Source organism: Melitaea cinxia, chromosome Z (genome assembly GCF_905220565.1).
Source record: "Melitaea cinxia chromosome Z, ilMelCinx1.1, whole genome shotgun sequence".
Lineage (NCBI taxonomy): Eukaryota > Metazoa > Arthropoda > Insecta > Lepidoptera > Nymphalidae > Melitaea > Melitaea cinxia.
In genome coordinates this window covers 1,971,829-1,996,066 of record NC_059424.1, presented here as the reverse complement: position 1 = coordinate 1,996,066, position 24,238 = coordinate 1,971,829, and the positions used below count along the sequence as shown (strand labels likewise).

Below are 24,238 nucleotides of genomic sequence, written 5' to 3'. Positions count from 1 at the left end.
TAATTGAAACAAATTAACGTAGTTTCGAAGTAAATTCATGGAACTGTTTATTAAAAAACACGTAATAATGCCTTATAAAATATTCACTATGTATTTATAATGGATAATTAACTCGGATATGACTTGCAGGTTATAATATTTCGAATACATTGGTTCTTATTTTTAATAGTTCTATTTTTAAAAAAATAATAAAATGATGTCATTTTTAAACACAACACCAGTCATCAATTGCGTTTCAAGAGTTACCTGTTTCACAATTGTATGAAATAAATCAGCACAAAACAAAGCGAAAAAAAAATCAGTAAATATTAAAATATACTGTTTACCCACCCATAAATAATGTATTTTCATGAGCTTTTGACGTTTCTAAGAATATAAAATGTTTTCCGATACATGTAGGTAGAAACTTTGCTCACTTGTTTACCATTGTCCTCTTGAATGACATATGGAAATGATAAATCTGTCTGGTTATTCGTCGTTTCAGTAATTTTTCGATATTGATTTGAACTATATACAAATCATTTCACCAGTCTGCTTCTAGTAAGCATAACTAGGCGTAGATTTTTAAACCGACCGTTTAATCCTAGTTTCTATTTTCTTTTTCGGTTACGTACAGTTTAATCTCGAACATTGAGGGTACATAGTTTGTGAGCCAAACGTTCCCCAATCGGTAAAACTGAAGGAAAATTACTGTTAGCCCTAGCAGTAGCAATCTCAATTCAAATTTCGAAAAAAAAAAAACAGCAAAACGAAGTTCTGTTTTTGTAGCAGCTGAATTTAAAAAACGGGATTTAGGTACTTAATCAAAAATCATGCGTCAAGGACATATCCAATTTATAAAAAATAACAATAACATTTAGTTTCTAAAATATATTGCAAGATTAAACGTTGCAATAATAATATCTTGATGAAATTAACGAACTAGTCACCTAATGAATTTACTATGGTATTAAAAATCTAATTACAAGTACATTAAGTTACGTGTACACAATTATGTTGTTAATGTTAATATATTTAAATAAATGTTGATGAAAGGTGTCATATAGTATGTTAGCTGTGTGGCTACGGTATTAAAGTATATAGCCACCCCCTCTCTTTCCGTGGGTGTCGTAAGAGGCGACTAAGGGATAAGACAGTTCCACTACCACCTTGGAACTTATAAAGCCGACCGATGGCGGGATAGCCATCCAACTGCTGGCTTTGAAATACTCATGCCAAAGACGGGCAGCAGCGTTTTCGGTGCAACAAAGCTAGCTCTGCGGTCACCAACCCGCCTGCCTAGCGTGGTGACTGTGGGCAACACACATGAGTTCACGCCATTTTGGCGCGAACTTGTGGAGGCCTATGTCAAGCAGTGGACTGCAACAGGCTGTGATAGTGATGTTACGATGTGATGAGTGTATGTATAATGTATGTATCATTGAACCCCATAAGGAAATATAACAGATCACAGCTAAATAATACTGCTCTTCAGGAGCTGTGGTGAGTAAGATGGCCAGAGCTCCTGTGGAGGGTCAAGGGTAAGTTTGACAACGCGCTTGCGATGCTTCTGGTGTTGCAGGGGTCTATAGGCGACGGTAATCGCTGACCATCAGGTAGGCCGCGTGCTTATCCCCCTGTATGAAAAAAATGTGTGCTTGGTCAACGATTCTACATAATGTTACTAAAAATTAATTTCATGAAAACACAACAAATCCTATTCTATCATAAAGATTAGCTATAAATCTTTCGTAGATCTAACAGAAAGCGAACTTCAACAAAATCAATTTGCAGTTGTTTCCACTTCTGTTTTTAGTCATTAGTACGTAGTGAAGTAAACACACGTCGAAAATATAAATAATTCATTATTCTTCACTATTTTATTAAGATTTTCAAACATGTTACTTTGTTACTTCCGTTTGTAAAGTACCATAATATCCAGTGACTCCATAATACAAACACCCAAAGCTACGGTTCAATTGTCAAAGCAATTTGATTCGAAGCATTATGTACGTATACACAGTTGGTCTGCGCCCGCCGAATGCGAAATTTTTGTTGACATGCGACATGTGTAGTTATGAATATGAATGTATTTTGTAATAATAATAAACAAATAGACAAAAAAAATTAGATTGAAATAATGCGATTCCATAAAAAAGATGTCACAATTGTGAAAAGATTAATAGAATACTGTTGAGATATCAATCTGGAAAACGGTGTATTCTCTAGAACTCTAGTTAGTCATTACAAGAACACAATGATACATGAAAGCAGTATTATTTAGCTATAAGCTAAGCTGCCCCAGCTTTTGACAGCTATAAGCCAATTATTGTTTTCAGTGTAACAGTATTTTTCCATAAGTTGTTCGTTAATTTGCACCACTCGTTCGATAGGGTTTCCTGTTATTCTGCTGTAGATTATAGAGTTCAGATTGAGTGTCTGAAAAGTATTTACATATTTATCTTTAATAAGCATTTGCTATATGCTGAAATTTCATAAACGGTAACGAGAACAACAAATACGTAAAGGTTTTGATTCGTTTATACGAAGACTCAGTTTTGAGCTCTTATTTTGTTAAGTATAAGGCAGATAAAATTATGAGGAAATCGATATTTGTACAAATAGGATAGGATATTTATCCTTAGCGAGTAGCAATAGAACTCGCGACCGTCGCGTCGGAGTGTAGGCGGCTACACCTTAAGATTAGCAAGACGAGAATCGAACGTCTTTTTTGAGACAGCGGTGCCCATTCGGTGCTTCTCCTATTACCTTAGATACTACTTACATTCCCAATATTTAAAGCTCGTTGAATAACACGTGATAAGATTTATCGATTTCTTAAAATACTATTTTGATATGCAATTTTTGGAAATTTATTATATAATGTGGACGGGCCTATAAAGTCACTTTTCTATTTTGAAAGAGAACGATAGGAAAGATAATTTCACCTACAAGACTTTGTATGGCGTTAACTGGCTAGTAATAAACGCGAAGTCGAGTATCGCGTACTCGTAGTTGTTTATAAAATAGTTTGCCGAGATCTTACGTAACCTGGTTCACTCATTAGTTTAATAAAGACGATTGTACACAAGTTCACACCGAAACCATAGGCAACTTTACTCCGACTCAATTATACATTCAAGGTTTCCTACGCATTAAATATTTATAGATATTTTATATTAAATTAAAATATCGAAATTTATAATTTTGATTGAAAGTAAAATTTAATAGTCTTAATACATGATTGAACATTATAAATATAAATGTTATTAAACGTATTTCTTGGCAGAATTGTGGTTATTTATTTTGTTTTCTTGTTGTTTTTTTTTTTTTTTTAAATTTATTAACGTTTTCGTTTATTCTTTTAACGTTTAATAAAGTCCTTAAACAAACGACATGCTACGAGGATAATTCAAAAAAAGCTTGGTAGTTTAAAGGATGGAGTGTTGAATATTTTAAACAGGTAAAAGGAAACATATCTATATAAGATACTATACATATATAGGCAGGTCATTTGCTTTGTAGAGGTAAATTGTAGTATTAACTCAGGACAATGGTAATTTTAACTCACAACTAAAAAAATGCTCTGTGTGGCTACGGCTGTAAAGAATATAGCCACCCCCTCTCTTCCCGTAGGTGCCTCGCCTGCCCAGTGTGGTGACTATGGGCAAAACACATGAGTTTACGCCAATTTTGAAACGTGAACTTGTGGAGGCTAATGTCCAGCAGTGGACTGTGATAGGCTGAAATGATGAAAACAAATATTTAAATATATGTAATAATATGTGGTATGTTAATATGTGGTAGATTGTTATTAGCTTTTTAGTTTTCTATTCTGTATTAGATATTCTTATGTAAGCTCAAAAGCATCAAAATAAAATGAAATGACGTAATGAAATGTTACAAATCATAACGAATAATAAGTACGCAGTTAAGACGATTTTGCACAAGGGTTGTTAAGGGCAGGTCGCTCGCGTTTCGACTCGGAGTAGCCAGTTAGTTAGGAGAGGCCGACACGCGTGGTGCGTTACGCGGTATGGACCACGAATATCCGCGCGTTCTCGATTTCTACCTGCAATATCACGAGTTGCAAACACCGCAAAGTCAATACCAATTCCCGTATGATATACAGTAAGTAAACGAAAAAAAACTTGTATATAAGCACGGTTAAGTTTTGCCATTTTTTTTAAACAATAATCAACAAAAAAAATTCGAATCAACATTGACATTGTTTTATTAATAATAAATGAATTAAACAGTAAAAAATAACAAAAAAAAATCTATCTGGAAAGTTATTAAGTTTCGTTTTTATACATTACTTTTATCTAAAAATCTAAAATTGTATTAAAGTGATATTGAAAATCGATTAAAAAAATAAATAATAGGAAAAAATCTAAAATAATTACAATATAAATTTTCCGAAGTGTTAAATTTTTATTGAGTTATATGTTATCGAAATTGTTGTTGTATGTGCTGAAAATTATTTTTGCATGTTTTAAATTATTGTTGTATGTGTTGAAAAATAGTGTTTTGTGTTTATGTTGTGGATTGTTGATGGAGAGCGCCTTCTCGTGACCTTACACGCAACAGGTAGGAGTGAGAATTAGACGTTTACTAAAGGGGATGAAGCCTAACATAAAACTAATTCGCTTAAGCCTCTTCTAATCCAAATGTGTACTAACCGGTTTTGTACATATCTCACTAGTTATATATTATATGAAACGAAATAATTAAATTTTAATTATTTTTTTTTAATTTCAATCATATCTGTGATTAAAATTATTTGAACAAAGCTTTCATTAATGTTACAGAGAAACGTTTCTGTAGTTAAATATACAGATATAATGATAATTCAAATATTTATTTTTAAATCTTCAGCGTATAACTTCTACATTGACACAGGTTAGAAATTAATCAATTAAAAATTTAATTTCTTAACAGTTTACTTACTGTCACCTGAGTAGGAAAATACACTCTGTATGTGCTTGCAGGACGGGAAACTTATTTTGTTCTTATTGTACACTGTATCTCTGAAGTCTTTTATTAATATCAGTTCGACATGAAAAAATGTTTAATTGCAAATTATGTTTTTTAGCGAATTTTAAGAGGCGTCTATAGGCTGTAATATATGACTCTACAATAACACCTAAAAAAATAAATAGGAGCACGTCGGTTTTATTCATAGTAGAGTAATCGGGTGTTGGTTTGGGGTGGGCAGAGTATTAACATAAGACAAACTCAGGTACCACGTAACTTTGTAATTGGCTTTAATCTATTTTGTTTTAATGTAGTATGTTTGTGGTGTATAAATAAGAACAAAACGTAGTTATCATTTTTTTTTTATAAAATATATTAAATATGTTTGGAATCCTCTAATGTATGGGTGGCACAAAAATGATTTTTTTTTTTAATATAGGTTAAAGATGTACCTCGTTAAAATGTTTTTATATTAACAGATTATGCGTTACCTACGACAACAAATTAAAATATTGCTCGCAGCGTGCACAAGCAGGTTCATTATAAATATATTTTCGCCATTCTTTATTTTAAATATATAAACTAATACACATAATTGGAAGGATACGATTAGCAAATACCCCATACACCAATAAACACGTTATTTCCAACGAAACCTTTTTGTCATATCGTACTGATATTGATAACAGACTTCGGGGTTATGGTGCTGTTGATTAAAAAAAAAACAACTTCTCACTCGTAAATATTAGTCGACGTACTGCTTGGCGAAAATAATCTTCAGAATATATTTGATTATTTTTATTATATGTTATATACCTGTTACCAAATATAAATCTACAAAATGTCCCTCTACGACTAATAATAATCGGAGCGAAAATTATAACAAACACATGAGTTCACGTTAAAAAAACACATGAGTTCACGTTATTTTTGGCGTAAACTTGTAGAGGCCTATGTCCAGCAGTGGACTGTATAGGCTGTAATGATGTAATGATGAATGTAGGTAAAACTGCGTGGGTAGGCTAGTTATATTAGATGCTTCTAGTCCAAATGTTAAAACCTAACGCGTTTTTCGTCTTGAAGATGTACAAATATTGTCGATAAATATTAAAACAACTATTTGGCTAAAGATTGCTGGTCTAATTTGCTACTATATAAAAAAAAAACGCACGCGGAAAAGCAAAACAATCGCATGATGTACATTGTACCACAATGGGCACGGGCAAGTCAGAGCCCCTGAATGTTGTAGCCATAAATAGAAACGGACTTTTAACTTTTCTTTTTTACATTAAAAAGGAAAAACATTTAAGTAATCTATTGAAAGAGTTGAATATTTGTGTCACAATAAATTTAATAAAACCTGTAACTTTCTTACGTAGGATTTCACCACGTTTACTTAGCTTCATTTTCGTTAAGAAATATGGGCCTTTATTGTATCAGCAAAAAGTTTTTATATTATTTTTTTTGTAAGGTACATGATGTTAAATTATTAGTAGCTAAATTATTGTTTAATAGCTAAATTATTGTTTAATAGCTAAAGAAGATTGAGATATTGCTTTTGATTTAGACATGTTAAGTCTTAATTATATTATCGTCAACATAGAGACGATAAATTATCCTGTAGTTACGAGGTCCGATAATTATCAAAAGCCTTAATTTAACTTGTATATGTATCCTGATAGTGATCGTTACTCATAGTAGGGAATATAACCGCCAACCCGAATTTGAGCAGCGTGGTGGATTAAGCTCTGATCTTTCTCCTACAGGCGCTTCAGCGCGTGCGTATGTATATGATTGTATGTCGGTTTGTTACGTTGGAAATTTGCATCTAATTTTTGAAGCATAAATTTTCAACCGATTGTGCTCAAATTTTGTATACATTTTTAGTTTAGATGACAATACATGTTTAGTTTTGTGACGTCATTTTAAATCTAACATGGCGGAACATCCAAAATGGCGAAATAGTTATTTGGTAATAATATACTCTTACAATATGGATTCCAAATGAAAGGGCTTGCTAAGAATAACTCAAAAAATAAGCTGCCGTAATTCTAATTTAAATAATTTAAAAATGGCGGACTTTAATGTACTCCTAAAATGTGGGTATCAAACGAAAGGCTTTGTAAAGAGTAACTCGAGAAATAAAGTAACGTTACTCTAAAATCAATATTAAGTTTTTTTTATGATTTCCTACAATGGGTATAAAATGACTTACTGAGAATACCAGATTGAGAAACCCCTGCAGCGATAAGTAAAAAGTAAAAGAAAAAAAACTTTTTCACGAAACAAACTTTTATTTAAATGCGCTGTGAGAATTGTTTATGTAGATATAACACGTAAAGTAACAATTGAATAATTTGATCTGATTGATTTTGATTTTAGTTCTTAAATCTCGCGACAAGCTTTTATCGAATGATAGATATAATTCTCGGTGTTAGGGCCCAAACTCCTCCGAAATGGCTAATTAGAATCGTTCATTCTTATGAACATTTTTGTGCATATTTATTAGGTCTGAGAATCTGTCGTAAACTATTTTTGAATCTATTTTTTTTGTAGTAAACGATGATGATAGTAAAAGTTTGAAAGGAAACGTTCGTTTGTGTCTTTTGAGCGCATTTAAATATATTTTTTATTATTATTTATTTCTTTACTTTTAAATATTTTTTATATATTATTTAAGGAATTTATATTGATATTATTTTTTTTAGCTTCTTTTATATAAATAAATAACAAATCATCATCAGAGCCATTCATCAACGTAGCACAAGTGCAATATTAAATATATCATAGAAAAGATAAATAAAATTTAACATAGCTATAACTTTGAATGCTTAAACGTTTTTAATTTTAATGTCAAATCGCAATAAAATAAAATAATTTATCCATCATTGAATCTTTGTCACCGTTGTAAGTAAATTACTTTCGTAATCAATATTGATTGCAACTTGACTTTCTTATATTAGGAGTTATTAAGATCGTGTTAAGATTTGAATTAAACCTTTAAAAAAATCTCAGTTTATCTTAATAGAAAATTTTTCTTATTGTTTACGATTCTGGTAAAGTTTTCAAGTTTACAGGTTGTAATTAGCGGATGGTGAACTGAGCGTACTCAATATATTAAAATTGTAGATTGTAGAACTGAACGTATTCAAAGAAAACTATCAAGACCGCGGGTACAAGAACGCAATTTAAAATATTGGTTTATATTGACTGTAATACAAATATGAATACAGTAAGAAGCCTAAAAAGTGGCAACATGTCGGAACACACCATTAAATCTAGTAACATGTACCTATCGGAATAGAATTTGCAAAATAAAATCTATACTTTTGATATAAGTGTTTAGTTGTGGTACACATTAGTTTTGTTTGCATACATCTATTAAATTCTTATTTTTCAGTTTCCATCCGAATTTTACATTAGAAGGCAATACGGAAAGAAATTTCTTCTTGCGAATTAACCGCCTGTTATAGATTTTTAGTTTTTGTAGTTTACATTTAAAAAAAGGACAAAAAGCTAAAAATCTAGCATATAAATAAATAATAATAAATATAATAATAAAACATAATATGTGTTGTTGTATAATCAGAACCATTATCCTCAGATTTCTCTAATATAAACGTGATATAGTAGTTGCAGCACAAAAGTACAAGCAAAAGTTTAAAAAATTAAATTAAAAAAAGGGTTTACAAAATATAGATAAAAAATGATATGTTACTGTTATTCAAAACTGTAATATATCCAATTTTTTACGGTGTATTGATATTTAAATTTCCTGTATATAATCATTATTGAAGCAAAAAGATCTTTTTTTTTCTCTATGTTTGGATATTAGCCATAAATCACGAAAAATCTACTGAATAATTTTGATAAAACTAGGTATGATTTATCTTCATACTACAAGCTAGGCCACGGGATAATTTCAAGGTCTTTACATTGTCATTTCAAAAATGACATACATTTATAACCTTCAGTAGTAGTAGAGCCAAATAATTTGACTCGGGAAATATACAGAATACTTTGATCGTATAACGAAATATAAGCTGGCATACTTGCTTAAACAATGAATGGGATGATAGTCGCAAAAGTAGCAGTGCAGCTTAACTAAAATATTGTAAAAATAATAAATTAACTTTATTCATGTTTGGTTAGATTACACATTTTCATTTTGGGATTTTTTTTTTTCGAATTTAAAAAGTCATTTTAAATAAAAACTCCTTGGATAGAGTTGAAAGCTTCATGCTCTAATTTTATTATCTGTCATTATTCTCTTACCTTTAAGGCTCAAAAATTGCAATAACAAGATTTTGCTTAAAACTTATATGATATTGGAAAATATATATAATTGTATTTAGACTGCTGAGAGAGCGCTGAACTCTTCCCTGATCCAACAAATTCTTATCATCAATGAATCAATTCTTGCTTTAATTGTGTATGATAAACGAACGAAGGTTCAAAAATGTATTTTATGATTATTAATAGTGATTAACAAAAATGTATCTTTTAAGTCTATATTTATAAATTAGTCTAACTTTTCATAAATGACGCTCATGAAAAAGAAAACTTAGAACTTAGAACAACGAATATCATCGATAATGTAAATACAACCATTTCGACAGATGTTAACAAGTATTGTTTATAGGTTAACCCGCGATAAAGCTATGTTATTGCGTCGGAACAAGGGGTGCACCTGGCTATGTTGTTACATACGTTATGGAAACAACTTAGCCTCCACAATGTCTAGCTTTGAATGAAAATTTCAACCGTATTGGCAGTATGTTTTGAATATTATTCACGCAATATCAGTAAACGCTAAGATGAAATTGTATACTGCGTTTAATAGATATCTGTATATATTTATACTAACACTGAACACTGTTTAGAAAGTTACGATTTAGGGACTGTATCAACAGTTACTGATAAGTACTTATATCTCAAGAATAAGTTACTGATAGACTTTGTCAGTAAAACGTAAAAGGGGTTCAGGTTCTACTCCCGACTGACTATTTGACTAGCCCGTTGGCGCAGTTTGTATTGACCGTGCTTTCTGTTCTCCGGGTTGCCTGCTTGAGTCTGGGTGTAATATTTGTATTTATATATTTATATAAGTATTATTTCTGTATACATTTATCAAATATATATATCTAATATATAAGATTCTCGTGTCGCGGTGTTTGTAGTTAAACTCCTCCGAAACGGCTTGACCAATTCTCATTAAATTTTGTGTGCATATTGGGTGGTCATAACTAAGGTAGGGCACAGCAGGAATTTCCTGCTCAAAATATGGAGCAGCCCGACTGGGGTAGTACCTCGACCTTATAGAAGATCACAGCAAAATAATACTGTTTTCAAGCAGTATTGTGTTCCTGTTGGTGAGTAAGGTGACCAGAGCTCCTGGGGGGATTGGGGATTGGGTCGGCAACGCGCTTGCGATGCTTCTGGTGTTGCAGGCGTCTATAAGCTACGGTAATCGCTTACCGTCAGGTGAGCCGTTCGCTTGTTTGTCGACCTAGTGACATAAAAAAAAAAAAAAAAAAAAGGTCTGAGAATCGAACAACATCTAGTTTTCATCCCCCTAATTTTTTTTTATATATTTTGATAATATATTTTATTTTTATTTTATTATGATTTAGCATCAAAAAAATACATACAACCCTAAATTTTCATAATATACTAGCTGACCTGGCGAACTTCGTATCACCTTATTTTTTTCTGAAATATAATAATAACATAATATATCAAAATAAAATATAGCCTATCTTTTAAGTTGGATCAAACTGCACACGGTGTGCAAATTTGACTAAAATCGGTTAAGTAGTTTAGGAGTCCATTGAGGACAAACATTGTGACACGAGATTTATATATATTAAGATATGGCAAAACAACGTTTGCTGGGTCAGCTAGTATACCTATAACAGTCGGCTGTTACCTATAACACAAGCATAAAGATTAATTACCTTAGAAACAGACGACCGTGTGTGTGTTGAAAGATATTTATTTATTTATTTCATTTTACATTATACGTGTGTGATTACAAGTGTCTGACTGATAAAGTTAAGTTTAATGGTGGGACAGAAGAAACGTTTTTATGAAGTGTTATACCTATTCAAAAGCGGAATGTGTCAGTTAACAATTTGAACCTTTAACAGCAACCAGGGAAATTGACCCGGAAGTCTAGGACGCTAGGTCAATATCTCTTATTTTTGAGTATAAAGCCTAGACCATTATTTCCTTACTATAATACTGTGTAGTGTATTTACATATCCACCGAAACTGACTTCAATACGAATAATATTACATTCGAGTTAGTCAGATCACTTGTGCATCGAAGTGATCTTATTAGATCTTTTGTACACAAGTGGGTGACAATGAAGTGTTAACAAGATACAGTGCAGTGGAGTGATGAATGTTTTTTTATTTAAACTAGGATTTTTACAATCAATAATGCACCGGGCGTGTAAAAACTTCCACTGAAACCTTTTTATGAGTGACTAACTATGCCCGCAACTTCGTCCGCGTGGAATTAAACAAAAAATTATTGTTCAGTTTGCACCGTTGTAAATGAATAAATTTGTAAAATAAAAGTAGGCTAATTAACTCTTTACTACATCAGCTATCTGCCAATGAAAGTCCAGTCAAAATCGGTCCAGTCATTTCAGAGATAAGCCGGAACAAACAGACAGACAAAAATTGTAAAAAATGTTATTTTGGTATATGTACCGTGTATACATCTTATTCGATTATTATACAATTATTAACATGATAAAAAAGTTATTTATATTTAACATCATCAATCCTGTTGTAAGGTGTCGTTAACAGAATTTTTTGGTTAGCGCGTTGGCGCAGTTTGTAGTGACCCTGCTTTCTGCTCCGGGAGTTGTGGATTCGATTTCCACCCCGAGTCTCGGTGTAGAATATATATTTATTTATTTATATATATATATGTATTACTTATATGTATGTTTATCGAAAAAATTGCTTTGCCAATCAGCTGTTATCTATAACACAAGCATTAAGTTGCTCGCTTAGGAACAGACGACCATAGGTGTGTTGTAAAAAAAAAAAAATTAACATTATGGCTGGTAGATGCTAACGCTGGTAGAAGCGTTCCTCCAATATACAGATCATGCTCATTTTTATTTTATATTAAATTCAAGAAAAACTTGATGTCTAAAATTCTTAAACTATAATGGAAATATGACATCGAAAATTCTTTTCTAATATTCCTTTAATATACCGAAAACCAATGTTTAATTATATACTTACCTTTAAGACTGTGCGATGCCTCTCAGTTGTCAAGACAATTAGTGTAACCTAAGTACACGTAACTACGTGCTATTAGCTAATAGCTAAATTAAACTAGATATGTCCGTACGTATACGATACGTGGATTAACCGAAAGGTCATGAGATAGAATCCATTCTAGTACCGTGAAATTCTGGTGTATTAAAAAGCTTAAATTTGCTAAACATTATCTTATCAAAAGTGTCAACTGAACTAGAAATCGTTTTTAAGTTAATTTAATTTAAATTACGTATATTAATAATTATTTTGAACAGTTTTTTACATACAAATGCAAAGATGTCAAAAGTAATATTTTGGAAAGTAGCTTAGCCTTGCTGTGATCACAGCTAAGTGGAACTGCTTTCAAGCTTTGGATATGTGTGCGTGTGCGTGTGTGTTCTAATATTAAGCTGATATTATTCTACCTTCATCGTTCCGTACAGAAAAATCTTTAAGTCATTTATATTTATAAGCTATATTTGTTACGTTTTGCAATGCTAAGTCTAGTCATGGAAATTGTTCGAATGGCGACTTGAACTTACGTGTTTTGATATTAGATATCAGGTACATGATAACGTAATAGCGTTTAATTATTCATGTTATATGTAGGTATACGATATCTATTGTCGGGTGCCTAGCATTAATTATCAATTTAAAGTATATTATATTTATATCGACACATAAAATATTCGCATTTAATTTAGAAAATGGATTATATCTACGATACACATGTACTTCGGATTTGACAAGAATCATCTACTCGTAGAACACAGTTACCGCGAATCAGTAATTTTGACTAGACAGACTAGATAGACGTTATTTCAGATACAAAAGTTTTACTAAAAGTAGGTAAATAATTATTATAGCTAACCTATTTTGTATGTATACAAAGTTTCTTTCATTCTATTGTTTATTTGGTTGCCTGTAAGAAATACTATTTGTGCACTAATGACGTTAGATTGCTTATTACGATTCTTGTCGTTTAATATTTGTGTGTGTGTGTGTGGGTGTGTGCGTGTGGGTGTGTGCGTGTGGGTGTGTGCGTGTGCGTGTGCGTGTGCGTGTGCGTGTGCATGTGCGTGTGCATGTGTGTTTGGTATATCTTACACACTTGCTGTTAGAAGTGTATAGTGTAGACTATTTAGTATTTGTAAGATATAGTGGAAATCGGTACTAATTTATTATCTCAAATTACGCAATAGAATAGTAGCGATTTTAATCCTAAAGTTTTTCCTTCTTCTGTTTGAAGATAAGACTTATGACCAGCTGTAGTAAGCGAGGTGTTTTATTACAATACGCTACTATGGAATAGTTATAAAAAATATATAAAGATTTTGTAATCGTTTATCGTGAAGCAGTAGGTTGTGTTGCGGCCTTGTTACGTTTGACCGATAAGCTTCTGAAATAACGAATGGATTGTTATGTTACTGCCTTAAAAACATGTTGTTGCTATGCATCGAATTTTATTGCTCAGTAGTATTACAGTTGAAATTAACAAAGATAAATAGAGATATATTCACAAAGTCATCTTCTGCTTTATCTCTATTATATACAAGATGACCCGGAGAACTTATCACCTAGGTATATTTGTGAAAAATGTGGACGAAAGACTCCCTTGACGCACCTATACAAATATTTGACCAACAAGTGACAATTTTTTTGACAAAAAACTCATCAGATCTTTCACAGCTAGGAACATTTTGTATAGGAAAATTAAACTGTCGTTTTTAGTAGTTTTTGTTACTTATTTATTTATATGTCTCTCTCCGTTTAAACCTTTCTTGAACTTACAAATATTTCAATGTCAAAATCAGCCAAATTCGGTCCAGCCTTTCTCAAGTTTCAGCGAGACAAATGAACACCATATATATATAGATTAAAATCATAGCACGAAATATCTTGTTCAAAATTTAGACAACAACACCACTAGGGAAGTGCTTTTACTTACAGAAGATCACAGCTGATATACGCTCTTTCCCCATGTAGGAGAAGCATCAGAGCGTAATCCAACACGCTGCTCCAATGCGGGTTGACGGATATATTCCCTACTATGAGTAATGATCGCTATGAGGTGTATATGATAACAACCGGGACCGACGGTACACGCGACGGTACGAGCGCAACAGGTACAATCCATGGCTGTGACCGTTGCGCCAACGCGGCGTCACAGCTGATATCACAACTAAATAACACTGGTCTCAAGTATTATCGTGTTGCTGTGACGAGTAACGTAGCCAGCTAGTAGGAAGGAGGAATAGAACTCGCGACCGCCAGCGTTTTAAGGGATTACACCTACAAATACACAAAAACGACAGTCAGCTAAATATGTATATCTGTAGTTAACCTGACACAAACAAACATGATTTCATACATTATGTTTATCTATAGGTCAAACCGGTTATAATGTGACCTCTCGATAAATATTTATAATTAATGCAATTCAATTAGTCCTCATAACTGCTGTTTACAACAATAGTTGGAGCGAGCGAGTCATTGGCGAGACCAGAATGTTGCTATTCCATTGACAGTCACTATTAATAATAACTAATATTTTTTTTCTGTATTATTAGTATAGAACTATTTTATAATTGTACATTTGTTTACTTTTGGGCGAAGCGAAAAAGAGAGTATCAGCATAAGGAGATTAAACGGCGCAGAAGTGCCATTTCTTTAAACTTGGTTTATTAATATTATTTTACTGAATCTAAAGTAAATATTACGGAAATAAAATGTAGCAATTTATAATAAAAAATAATGTAACTTTCAACCGGTGAAAGACTTTTCAAATCATTTTGGGTGTTTCCAGAGATTACCGTTAAAAACATTTTACCAAACCTTACCAATTTATTATATTAATAATATCATTTTATTTTGGTTATCTGAAAGAAATAGATAAATATTGAATATATAGATAATTTGGCGCAACAGTCATAGCACTGATTTGTGGCTGTAGCGCTGGCGGTTGCGGGTTCGATCCCTGAACATGACTAACATTTGTATGGCCATAAAGATGGTTGCCGTGGACTGGGTGTTTGTGTAGTCCTTGTGGGTCTCCCCACCGTGCCTCGGGAGTACCTTACGCCGTCGGTTCCGGTTGTTATCATGTACACCTAATAGCGATCTTCACTCATATTCATAGTAGGAAATATATCCACCAACCCGCATTAGAGCAGCGTGGTGGATAAAGCTCTGATGCTTCTCTTACATAGGGAAAGAGGCCTTTGCCCAGCTGTGAGATATTACAGGCTGAAGTAAGCAAAGAAAAGAATTAAAGAAAATTATATTTGAACTAGTGTAATATACAGTACAGTCGAATACGAGTATGTATAGGTGTCTGGAATATATATTTATTTAAGTAATTATTAATTAAATAATACTATTACTTGATTAAAATAATCTTAACGTTTTCTTAAATATTTCAATTTTATGCGCCGTTTTCGAATTTTTTCATTTTGTTACCTACCTTCCAAAAAGTATCAGGTTACTTAAAAAAAAATACGGGAATTGGTCCAGTCATTGACAAAACTTGCGTTTTGCGGTAATCGCCACTTATAGCGGTTGATTTTTATTTATAGATACTATAGAACTTGGGGATGCCTATGTCCAGCAGTGGACTGCGATAGGCTGAAGTGATAAATAGTGTATTATGCCAAACATTTACAAAAATAAATAATAAAAAATACTCTCTGACTAGATAATAACTCTAATACCTGGTTGTATTGTTAGGAAAACGGTTCGTTTCACTTAAGTGGGCATAACGAACAGTTTGCTGAGTATAAAAAAACCGAGCTTCATCCGTCTACATTTCCTTACAATCCGTGTAATCATAATTACTCAAAGTGACATCACTTGTTGTCGTCGTAATTGTATAAGATTACATGTAATCAGGTGCACCCGGAGACCTTGAACGGAGATCGTACGTATAATTACTATTATTAAACAACGATGCATTTATATACATTTCTTTAATCGTTATGAACAGTGAATACTAACAAAATTGTGTAGAAACGGTTAATGTGCGTGGTGAGTGTGGTGGTGGATGTTATATAGCCTAAATTTTCCTCAATAAACTGGACTGGTAATTTATGACAGTATTACGCAATACAGCAAAATAGTTTTTTTTTTTTTTTTTTCTTTAAATATACTATTAACAAAGAGGATTTAGTTTTTTTTTTTTTATATCATTAAATATCTATAATTTTCTTCACCATCAGTCGTATATAGTATGAAAGGAAAGAGGATCTAATGATATTGTTTTTCCTCAACATAAGGACTTATCGACTATCAAAATCAAGATTTCGCTTGCTAATACTTATATAATAATATTATTATTCAGATTTTTTTTTCGTAATAGTAAGCTAAGCTTCTTTATATAACTAGGTCGATAAACAAACCTACGGCTCACCTGATGGTAAGCGATTATCGTAGCTTATTGACGTCTGCAATACCAGAGGCGTCGGAAGCGCGTTACCGACCCTATCCCTGATTCCTCCCAGGAGCTCTGGTCACCTTACTCACCAACAAGAACACAACACTGCTTGAAAGCAGTATTATTTAGCTGTGCTCTTCTGTAAGGTCGAGGTACTATCCCAGTCGGGCTGCTCTAGATTATGAGCAGGAAATTTCCTGCCGTGCCCATCCTCAGTTATTACATGTATATAGACTATAATTTGATCTTAGAAAATCGATAAATGTTCGTCCTATTCTGAATGGTAATGATAATTCTGAATGGTAATGATAATCTCGTAACGTTTTCTCTCCCCTCTCTTTCTGCTATCCTAGTACTTCAGTTTATCTTCAATAGTGTTTACCTTTCATCACTTATATTTGTCACTAGCTGTGCCCGCGACTTAATTTGCGTGGAATTAAAAAAAAATGGTTATGTTCGATGAGTTACAAAATAAATTTATTTCTTAAATAAAAGTAGCCTAAGCTGAAATCACGTCTAAATCGGTCCAGCCGTTTCAGAGATTAGTCGCAATAAACAGACAGAAAAAATTGTCAAAAATGTTATTTTGGTATATGTACCATGTATACATCTGCGTTTCGTAAGCATTTAGTAAAAAGTGGTTATTTTATTATTACAAACAGACACTGCAACTATGTTTATTTGTATAGATTATTCTTAAAGTATTAAAATAGCTTGAAATGCTGTTATTAAGGAGAGTATATAATTCAAGGTCATACGTATAATTTTCCATCGTTTACTTTTGATTGACTGACTGCATTGTATGTGTTTTCCCGAGCGATGTTCTCCACTTATATAGTAATCGCTTAATTCACAAAACTTACTCTACAAATTAATCATTTACTTCGCTACCCCAGTTTCGTATTGAGTCATTAGAATATACTAGTAGGTTACTAGCATATATAATATATATAGGTACTCGTACATATTCACCAAATTTTCATGGCTTCTTTTAAAAAGTACTATGCCGGATCTTTTTTTTTATACAATGATTGACGTTTGACCACTATTTCACCTGATGATAAGTGAAAATGCGGTCTAAGATGAGCACTTGAAGATCTTCTCACTAGAATTAACATTCCAAATCAAGTAGTGCGACTAACTTAACTATAACTGTATAATTAAGTAATTGATGAAAAAGTTTTGTATGTTGAGCCATTTACTATTTGAACAAAGAAAGTTTTGACTTGATTCGATTTATCGACGAGTCGAAATGATTGTTTAATTTTTTTTATATTTCCAAAATTTTGAATTATCTTAAAATGAATTTGTTGAATGATTTTCAATTACATTAATGGTAATCTGAGCTTTAAAAAATTTAAACTTTGATTACAAGATATATTTAGGTATAATTATTTCATATCACTTATTGGAGTCAAATTGTTATCAATTTGTAATCTAAACTAGAGGACAATATAATTGGAATCAGTCATTTACAACATTTTCTATTATAAAAGTTTTATTATTTTTGTTATTATAAAAATATTTTTTATTTATTTATGTATTTCTTACTTAAGTCACACTCGTTTGTACTCCACTAGTATCAATTTCTCTTTAGTTAAGTTAAGGTAATGATGTATGGCTTAAAATAGTTATAATTTATAATTAATTTTAAAAAAATGTGCTGATTGTTTTACACCAAATAATGCTACACTATACGATACTATGAAAGAAGCATAAAGTTGCAACTTTAGTGGTCATGTTTTGTGTTCTCATATGCATATGAGTTGTTTGCCGTCAAAATGTTATTATATTGTTAAGTATTTGACCGGCAGAAGTTGTTCTGACTTGCAAAATGTCAAACGCGGGAAGCTGATATAGTCAAATTATCCAATTTTCTGTGCAATTTGCCCGAGTTTCCATTCCTTATGAACGTACAAAAGTTATCTAGAACTCCAAAAAATATATTAGCCTTAGTCCAGACGTTCTCGAGTTTTCTGCTTAGCATCACATTTATGATTCAATTCTATTTACGCAATTAGAGTGCCTATAAAAGAGTTTTGACAGCTGCAACCTTAATTGATCATATCGGGGGACAAATTAATTATTTTCTTTCAATTTTTATTGGTCTATTATAATTATGTCTTCTTCTTTAAACGTTAACTATACTGGACTTCAAGGTCCGCGTCGTTTTAATTGATTTCCAATCATTACAGAAACATTTTTAAATCTCAAAGGCAATATTTAACAGGCTTGTTTGTTACTAGATGTTCAGTTCGAATTCACTCGCATTGAGCTTATATTGTTCGACATTGTTGATTCATGCTCTACTCATAATTTTGTAGTGTAACGTGATGTTATATTTTATTTTTCGGGTTTTTTAATTAGTTTTTTGGAAAGTTTTTATAATATGTATATACATACAAATAAGTTAATTTCTAAAAGTTCGATTTAATAGTTCTACACATTTCGAAATGACGAAGTAATTATTTACGACTTACGGCCAGAGTCAATACTCTATGTCTGAAATTACTTACTAGAGATTGAATTTTGACTTAAAAAAGTTAATACAAATTGTATAAAACCGCTAATAGGCAAAACCAGACGTAGATAGATCATTAAATTTTTTTTTTTACTAGCTGAGCTTCGTTCGTAAAAAGTTAATAGTAAAAAAATATATGTATTTTTTTTAATATTAAAATCTTTCGTGGGCCTTAAGGAACATACAAAAAATAAATTAGCCGAATCGATCGAGCCATTCTCGAGTTATGCGCTTAGCAACATTCATTTTTATTTATATAGATAGATTAGTTAAAAATTTGTTTACTTTGTTGTGTTATACAAAATTTAGTTGGAACGAATGGGCTGATTACGTTCAATAAGAAAAATATGGTGGATTTGGAAAATTATTTATTGAACGACGACTTAGACGAAACAACATATCAGTTTGTCCTAATTGTTACATGACATACGAAACATTCATAGCTACACAGAGGCTCATCTAACTAGTGTTGGATGTGGAGATTAGTGTATTTGCTTTGATATTAGAGATCGAATACATACGTAACGCGGGAAACAAGCGTTAATACTAAGTGCAAATGCTGTTACCATTATGTACATAGCACAGAATTACGACGTAGAGATTCAAGCTTCAGTGATAAGTATTATCGGCCAACCTGCATTGAAACAGCGTGGTGGATTAAGCCCTGATTCTTCTCCTACATGGGGAAAGAGGCCTATGCCCAGCAGTGGGATAGTACAGGCTGAAGCGCGAAAAGTATTAACAAAAATGAATAATATTCGAATCTTCTCAAATTCACGTTGGGTAGTGATATAACGTAATTGTGTTTGCTCGCAACAAAACCGATTTTAATTTACATCGACTATTACTATAGCGCGAAAATACCAATCAAATATAAATTATTAGGGCTAATTCAAAAAGTGCTCATTTTTTTTTTATATATCACTAGTTCGGTAAACAAGCGTACGGCTCACCTGATGGTAAGAGATTACCGTAGCTTATAGACGCCTGCAACACCAGAAGCATCACAATCGCGTTGCCGACCCAATCCCCAATCCCCCCCAGGAGCTCTGGTCACCTTACTCACCAACAGGAACACAATACTGCTTAAAAACAGTATTATTTAGCTGTGGTCTTCTGTAAGCTCGAGGTACTACCCCAGTCGGGCTGCTCCATATTTTGAGCAGGAAATTCCTGCTGTGCCCTACCTCAGTTAAGATCATTAGATCTCGATGAAATTTCAAAGGGACTACATTACAAGCACCAGTTTTTTTAATTAAAAAAAGAATTATCAAAATCGGCATCCGGTAAAAAGTTATGAGGTACGACACAAACAAAATACAATCAAATTGAGAACCTCCTCATTTTTTTGCAGTCGGCTAAAAATTTCGAACGATCCTTTTAAACTAACAAGCTTGTTGGTACAATTCATAGTTTTTAGTGTTAATTTATTATCGATGGAATCTAAGCAAGAAATTAATAACCACGCTACATATAAGTATAGGTAAGTATAGTCCAGCACCATATTATCCATCTCAGTTTTTACAAAATATAAGAGCCGACAGTAAATATTTTTAACATACACACACGGCTGTCTTTTTCTAATATCAGCAACTTAACGACATTAGCCTGTGTTGTTAAAACTAATGGGTCTACAAAATTTAATGCCACATTGTCTGTGATTGCTCTTCTCTGAATTTTTTTTGTATACTTGGTCGTCATAAGAATAGATACTAATGTATATTTCATTCTCCTGGGGGGATTGGGAATTGGGTCGGTAACGCGCTTGCGATGCTTCTGGTGTTGCAGGTGTCTATAAGCTGCGGTAATCGCTTACCATCAGGTGAGCCGTACGTTTGTTTGCCGACCAAGCGATATTTAAAAAAAAATCTTGTTAGTGTCCCTGTCCAAAAGAAACAATTTATATGGAAGAACGACGTTTGCCGAATCAGCTAGTATTAATATAAATACTCAGTCAAATATTGATTAAGATAAATAATTGTTTCTTCATCGTTAGTGATAACTTCGTATAAAAGTTTTGATTGGTCTCTTGTTGTTTTTCAGTTGTTATATTAATTAGCGTTGTTTTAAAGTTAAAATAATAAGTGAAGTTTTATTTTTAGAAGTTTAGCGATTTTGCATAATTTTTTTTATCAAGGGTTCAAAAAAGCTGTCAATACTATGACAGGACGGTATTTCGGAGAACACGTAAATCCGTCGGGGTCCATGTCATAGACATCTGACAGCAATCGTTGCTTATTATAGCAAAACCTGCAGCTGTACACGATTAATTTCAAAACCTAAAATATAAAAAAAAACCTTTTACCTAGTATTAAATTGATCTAATGTACTCTATGTGTTGAACTGGTTGAACTACAGTTTTAAACTAATACATAAATGAAAACAACAATTTAGTGTCCTTTTTTACTCGCTGCTCTAACAGAAGTTCCATACATCGTTCTAATTATATTTTTGAATTTTCTGTTTTTAAACATTTGTATTTTCAAAAAAAAAAAAATGACAGGCCACTAACCAGTTTCTAAAATAGTGACACCGTACATATAGATACTTTTTATAAAGTAGATAAAATATTCTTAAAACCCAGTGTTGGCGAGTTTACATGCTAATTCAGTCAATCAGTCGAAGTATTATAAAATGTAGTATTTTCGAATCGTATATAGTACCTACATTAATTTATACGCATACGCACGTGTATAGCATATATTCCGATCATAATTTGGATTAAAATTCAACTTGTACAATTGTTATAGCAATACGTACATGTATGAACATACATATTAATTATCATTGTTATTGTGTTTTGTGTAATTTAACATAGGTGAAATTTAAATTACATTACATTTTTAGCATAGATACATTTTATTAGTAGTTAACAGAAAGTTTCTTTACAAATTAATGTATTTTATTAAAATATTTTATTGAAATTGGAATGTAAGCATGATTCCACCCAACAAACACATACGTGTTTGAATTTGAAATATGAATTGTATTTTGAATTTGAAATTCAATTTTGATGTATATATCTTTAACCGATTAAGCTAAAAAAATTATACACGTTTAGTTTAAATGATAATGTATGTTTAGCTATTTGACGTCATTCTCAATCCAACATGGCGTTCACACCTAAGATGGCGAAGTAGTTATTTTTAAGACACTCCTACAATATTGATACAAAAAAAGAGCTTGCTGAGAGCAATTTGAAAAATAAAATGATGTAACTCTAAATAAAATATGACGGACTTGTAAAGATGGCGGACTAAGTTTTTATGTTCTCCTACATTATGGGTATGAAATGAAAGGATTTGATGATAATACCAGACTAAGAAGCCTGTCCAGCGATAGCTAAGATGTAAAAGATAAATTAAAGAATAAAAATAAATTAAAAAAGGTTGTTTATTAAAAAGTTTCGTTCAAAGAGATTTAAATGTAATGACAGAAATTCATTGTACAAATTGTTCATGTCCTCGGGGAACATGGATAATGTTATTGAATTGAATTGCAATATAATCTTTATATGAAATAGTTAATTTATTTTTTCAAATCAATTTTTATAGCATATGCAAGTTTTATTGTGGGTGACGTTGTTTTGATTGCTGTTAGATGAATATAAATGAAGGTGATTAAAACCTAGTGTTTGTTGGGTATATGTATGTTCTATAGTTTTTTTTTTTTTTTTAGTAATTAGAAACCATGCGCTAAAATATCCCATTCTGAATTTACTGATCAGAACGGTTAAAACCTCACAGTACATCCCTTAAAAGTAGTTAGTATGTCATATAATCATTTCAGTGTTATTTCTATCTTATCTCTCTCTTTATTTCTGAATCTTATCTCACTTTATTTGATATTAAGATATACATTTCTAATATTTAAAATTCTCGTGTACGAAACGGCTTGACCGATTCTCATGAAATTTTGTGTGCATATTGGGTAGGTCTAAGAATCGAACAACATCTATTTTTCATCCCCCTAAATGTTAAGGGTAGTCTACCTCTAATTTTTTTTAATTTTTAGATAAATTATTTATTTTTTATTTTATTATGATTTGGCGGTGAAAAATACATACAACCCTAAATTTACACCCTTCTACCACCAACCCAAGTATATATTATGTATATATACACGAATAAATATGTCAATCTTTACTTTTTAACTGTATTTTGATGTATCGATTTCTGAAATTTCGTATAAAATATTCGTCACGGACGTAACATTAATATTCACAGATGCATTAACGTCAGATAAATTCCTATATGAGTTAAACCTTAAAAGGTATCGATTGATAAATGCGACGGTTACGTTTAGTTAATCAATTTCCAGGATTGGAAGCGTAAAGCTATTAAACTTATTGTAACATGTCGTGCTATTGTCTAGCGCTGACTGTAACATATGTTTTTCGATTATATGTATATTTTCACTTCTATATTTAAATGCTAACTTTATTTTTTTCTTTTATTTGCACTATCAGTCAAGTTCCGATCAAATCACACCCCAGCAACGATCCCTCTATTGTTTCTTGTTTTAGCGGATCGAGATCGGACTGAGACCAGTGTGTGTATTTTTACATCTATACTAATATTATAAAGATGGTTATATGGTAATAATTATAAAGAGGTAAAGTTTCTAACTTTGTTTGTTTGTAGGGGGTAATCTTGGCAACTACTGATCCGATCACGAAAATTCTTTCACTAACAGAAAGCTACAATATTTTATTGTGATTGAACAAAAAATTCAGGGGATATTCTTATATATTAATATTCTCGTGTTGTGATACGATAAAATTCTCGTGTCACAATGTTAGTTACAATACTCCTCCGAAACGGCTGAACTGATTTTTACGAAATTTTGTGTGTATATCGAGTAGTTCTGAGAATCGGCCAGCAGCAATTTTTCATACAGATATTATAGGGGGAGGGGGGGATTAAGGGAGGTTAATAACATATGTGGCAAATATATGTTATTAACCGCCCCTTACCTTACATATATGTTTTTTTCTCTCTTTAATTTCGAACTATTCTTTAAATCCCCCGTTTTTTAGAAGCCTCGTT

The 24,238-nt window shown here is 32.0% G+C and overlaps 1 long non-coding RNA gene across 1 annotated transcript; it reads left to right on the top strand.

The window, feature by feature from the left end:
• Nucleotides 1–1,498: 1,498 nt before the first annotated feature.
• On the top strand, nt 1,499–10,474 carry LOC123668720. The gene is made up of 2 exons (XR_006745634.1): nt 1,499–1,595; nt 10,441–10,474. It is a non-coding gene; the product is annotated as an uncharacterized LOC123668720 (long non-coding RNA).
• The last annotated feature ends 13,764 nt before the right edge of the window (nt 10,475–24,238 follow it).